At 28.9% G+C, this 5,450-nt stretch overlaps 1 non-coding gene across 1 annotated transcript; it reads right to left on the bottom strand.

The window, feature by feature from the left end:
• Positions 1-1,151: 1,151 nt before the first annotated feature.
• On the bottom strand, positions 1,152-1,269 carry LOC123893408. The gene has a single exon (XR_006803503.1). It is a non-coding gene; the product is annotated as a U5 spliceosomal RNA (small nuclear RNA).
• Positions 1,270-5,450: the final 4,181 nt, after the last annotated feature.

Genomic DNA, 5,450 nt, shown 5'->3' with positions numbered 1-5,450 from the left:
CATATTTTCCATAAAGAGTCGGTTGAGGATGAGTTGACGGACAACCATCCTTGAGGAGATTTATCGCAATATAAAAATCATATATAATTTAATTCTATGAGAAACTACCAATACACAACCAGAACATATTTTCATTTGAGAATGGAAACAAGAGACAAAATAGATTGTGACATATATTTATTCAAAATATAATAGAGTTTATAATTATTTTATATTTATAGGGTTGCTATATAGTCTCAGGGATGAAAACGAGAGAAAGAATCATTTAATAGTATAGAACGTGAAGATAATGAATACTCTTCATCTCACTCTACATGTAACATCCTTAAACATAAGGCGAAAGCTAGCTAGCATGGGAAATGCTACTAAGTCTCCCATAATGGGAAAGGCCTCTTTAACCATCAGATTTATTAATAAAATAAATAATGGATATGATTAATTGCTGGCAACCTAATGGTTTAGGTGTTCTTCAGGTTATATTTTATTTAAAGTAATGACATGTTTGAGTAATTAAAATTTAGGCTTTAATGCACTTTAATTGTAATTGTTCCATGCTGAGGAGGCTTTTTTACTCGGACTTTTGTTACATACTTCAATCTAGGTTTGGTCTAGTGGTGAGGAGTTTGGGTAATACGTTATAGGTCATGGGTTCGATCTCCAGCTCATTGTAAACAAAAACTAAAAATCAACAAAAATTAACTAATTAACTAATGTTTGAAGGCAAAGTCTATGATGCACAAGTCTCTCAAGTTGTGCATTGTGCAAAACTCACCGAAAACAATATAACGAATACGAATTTTACAAAATTCACTGTTGGATTGAAAGTTTATATCGTATAGATCATCGATAAATTTTTATAAAAAAAAAATTTGAAAATCATTTGATATGTTATTGAAATCCATCAAAATTAAATTTTTATTGAATACCATTAATTTTGATGGGTCTCAATAACATATCAAATTATTTTCAAAAAAAATTAAAAAATTTATGGATAATATAAACGATACAAATTTTCCATTCAACGATAAATTTTATAAAATTCGCATTCATTATAAATATATCAAAAACTTGTGCATCGTACACCAGTTAATCAAGTGGTGCATGCTCTAATTTAAATGTAATCTTTGAAAAAATTTGAACTAATATTGCAGAACTCTCATTTAAGAGAGCTCTTTTAAAAAATTATCGTATGCCACAATAAATGACAAGTACACGGTATTCTTTAGTAAAAGACAAAAGAATAGTTCCCTATGTACTTATCACATGGCTGCGTGATTTAAACTTTGAGAAATCATTTGCTTTTATAATCACAACAGCTTACTTTAAGTCATTGCAGCAGCCGATGTGGGACTCAGACAAATAACATAGACACAATAGCATTTGCCTCAACAAATAGCATTTCCTCACAACTCTCCTCTTTCACAAATATGGTTAATCTTTTTCTTCTGCTTTTCATATGCTACGAATCATTTTAATTCATTATCCAAAAGCAGAACAAAAATAATATTTTATAATGAAAAATAATCCTTCTGTAGTGGCAATTAGGATCAACATTCAACACCATGTGTAATCTTTTTTGAATTTTTTTTTTTTTTTCAATTCATCTTTTATCTTTGTTAGTTTTTTTTCGGTATATTGATTATACTCCAAAATATTTGTACTGACTCTTGATTTCTGTTGCTTTATATATATAAATATTTGTCATTTAAGAATAAAGAAAAATGTATATATATGGTACCATATTTAGGGTACCCGACATCAAGTTAGACCCAAAATGAAGTAATGAACTGTGCAAAAATTAAGGTTTTTGGTCTGAAATATTTTATTAAATTTCTTTTAAAAAAGATAATTTTTTGGTCTGATAAAATTATCTTTAAACCCTCTTGAAATATTTTATCACATACGAGTATAGTATCATTCAATTTTCACGATTAATAAAAAACGAAATTTATTTGAACACACAAAATTTATTTGAACCATATCATATAACTATATATATTATTTGAACACACAAAATTTATTGGTACAAAAAAACACACAAAATTTAAAAAACTAAGGCCCAACCATCGAGGCCTATGAACTTATTTAACTATATAGTATTTTTTTCTTATTATAATAATTCCTTTCACATTATTACCAAAAAACAAAATACTTTCACACTCACACACAGATACCTCTATATAAGCCACATAGCCATAAAATATGTCATCATGGAGCAGAGGCTTTAGCAACGGTTTGTTGTTGATTTGGAACAACTTGAGTGCTTTTGTTATAAAGACACAACTTTTGGTACTCAGGACAAAAGCTAGGAATGAACAAACAAAACTTAAACAAAATGATACAAGGTAAAATCTTCTCCGGCGGCGGGATCGGAAAACCTCCAAGCCATTGAGGTTTGTAATCATTACCATCTTTCCCCGGTTCAGTTCCTCTACCGGCAGCTTCAATATGGCCATTCAAAATCGCCATAACAATGAGAACTAAAACAAGAGAGCCAAGAACAATTTTCGCCATAATGTATATGAATTACTCTCTAAATTTTATTTTTCTCTGGTGTTGTGTGAATACGTTGTTCCAAAGTTGTTACAATTTATAGGACTTAAGGTAGAGTGATGAGAACTATTGGTTTCCTAAAATGGAAAGTGAATTAAATTTACGTACCTTATCATGAAGAAAAACATTTTAATTAAGTTTAATTAATTATGGTAGCTGGAAAACGTGTTGCAAGTTGCAACCATAATTTTAAGGGTCTTGCTAACGAGTGCCCCCGGGGCACTCTTTAAGCATTCTATTTAAAGAAACTTTTTATTCAAAAAGTTAAACACTACAATTTTCAATGCGTTGACTTTACGCATTCCGATAAAAATTCTATAAAAAGTTTACTATTTATGGGCTTAAAGAGTGCCCCGGGGGCACTATTTAGCATTTGCCTAATTTTAAATATTAAGGATTATAGTTTTCCTCTTACTTATGTTATTTAAGGTTGACCCGGTTTTTGTTACATGATAATATATAGAAAGAATTAAGTAAAATGGTAGCATAACATGTGAATGAAGAATTTGTCAAAAAAAAAAAAAAACATGTGAATGAAGAATAAAAATTTAGTGGGTTATTGATGAAGTATTTGTCTTTACTTGTCAAATGGACAAGTTCATTTTTTAGTGATATTTTTTCAATAGTGTAGCATTTTTAATTTTTGTGGCATGCTTATGCGAATGTAATTAATATTTAGTTGTTTCTTGATTCCATTTTCAGATGAATATTTTCTTCGGTATGAAACTGTTGTGGACGGATCCAGATTAGGATAATCCCTTATATAATCTATTTATTTGATTTGATGCAATAAAATAGTGGTAAATTCATATGTATCTTAGAGTTTGGTTGGATATTAACATTGTCTAGATAAAATTTATTTAAAATTTAAATTTGATTATAAAATAAATTAATTTAAAACACTACCACAAAAAAGGGCTACTATAGCACTTTTTTTTTTTTTTTTTTGAAGAAGCTAAATTAGCCCACCCAAATTGGCGCCAGAGAGAATCGAACCTCAGACCTCAAGAGGAGCACACTCCCAGGTCCAAAGCCAATACCAATGCACCAACCCAAGTGGGTTCTATAGCACTTTTTTTAGCTTTAATAGCACTTTTAAGTGCTATTGAAGCTGATGCTATTGTAAGTATGTAGCTATTATAGCACTTTTTAAAGTGCTATTGTTAGATCAATCTTTAATAGCGCTTTATACTCTAAAGCGCTATAGTAGACCTGTTTTGGCAAAATGCTTTAATAGCGTTTTTCAGAAAAGTGCTATTAAATTAGTGCTATTGTAAGCTAAAATTGTAGCAGTGAAATATGATATAACATATGAATTTTATCTAGAGTTATGTATTCAACTAAATTTTATTGAAGTGTTCACCTAAAATAATTTCAACATTGTTTAAAGTTAATTTAGATGGAAATTTACACAGAGGCCCAATAAGAGGATAGTGTACATGAAATGAAGGATGTTTTCTTTTTCGGCCCGTGTTTCTTTTATACCCCTGAATTTCTAATATTGTCCTTGCAAAAAACTTCAGTTTATAGGAACCGAAGTTTTTTTTTTTTTGCCTTGCAAACAAATTTCGGTTTATAAAAACCGAAATTTACTCTGAATTTATACTAAAAAAAAATTATTTCTACGAACCGAAATTTTTATCAAGGATAAAATTAAAATATTTAAGAGTATAAAAAAAATACGGGGACCCGAAGAAAAATCATCGAAATGAAAAGGTGTCAAATGAGTTTGTCCGAGACAAAGCTGATCTGCCTCGGGTATAATGGGTCTGACAAACTCATGTTTTTTTGTTTTGTTTATTCACACATTTTATTCTTTTGCCATAGATGATTGAATGTGGTTATTTGGTTAAAAAATGATGACTAGAGATCAATTGGGGGAACAAAGTCATGATTCTTGTGCGGTGGTGACTTAAGGCTAAGAAAGAAAGAAAAAAAAAATAATATCAATGAAAAATTATCATTGATAAATTATTATAAAAAAATATATTTAAATGTATAAGCCTAATAAAATGGGGTATATTTACCTAAAATTAGAGTTTAATTGATATTTAGTGTTGATGTAAAAATTATTTACACTTGCATCAAATAATATCTCAATAAAATTGACAATTATGAAGAATTAATACATTAAAATAAAATAAAAAATATAATGAATAAAAAGGAAAAAAAAAAAGTAAAGTGAAATCGGCCGGACTGATCCATTAGCCCAGTTGGCCTACAAGGGCCGGACTTGATAAATATTAGCCCAATAATAATCGGGTCGGGCCAGTCTAACCCATTTATTTTGATTGGCCCATCAGACCGGACTGAGCTGGGCTGGTCCAGCCCATTTGACAGCTCTATCTAACTATAAAACTTCTTTGAGAAAAATATGGAGATTAAGAAAGTTGATTGTTGTATTAAATTTGTTGATAATTGATATTGCTTTTACAATTTTATCTTTTAAGATAGAAAATGAGTTAATATTTTTTAGTTTATTTATTAGACATTGTAGAAAAAGATACACTATAATTAGAGGTATATATTGGTAAAAAAAATTAATGCTCTTAAAAATTTGAAAGATATCTTATAGAAGGGAACAATAAAAAATCTCAAAAAAATCTTATAATTAACGACGGATGTAGTACATGTTTTTAATTTATTAATTTATTGCAGTGATAAGAAAATACATTGTGATCATCATGCTGTTTTTAATTTACAATAACAATGATAAGAAAAACACGATTATGATTTTAAATCGGATCAATTTATTTGTTTATGTATCTGTCAAAAAAAAAAAAATCGGATCAATTTATTTAAATAAACGTTATTAAATCTAGAGTGGGCTGATTTATTTTTTTTGGTTACGAAGAATAAAAAAAGTGGGCTGATTTAAATTGGTGACTTTTTTTTTG

Source organism: Trifolium pratense, linkage group LG6 (assembly GCF_020283565.1).
Source record: "Trifolium pratense cultivar HEN17-A07 linkage group LG6, ARS_RC_1.1, whole genome shotgun sequence".
In the NCBI taxonomy this organism is placed as follows: domain Eukaryota; kingdom Viridiplantae; phylum Streptophyta; class Magnoliopsida; order Fabales; family Fabaceae; genus Trifolium; species Trifolium pratense.
The sequence above is the reverse complement of the archived record's forward strand: the minus strand, read 5'-3'. Positions and strand labels throughout refer to the sequence as shown.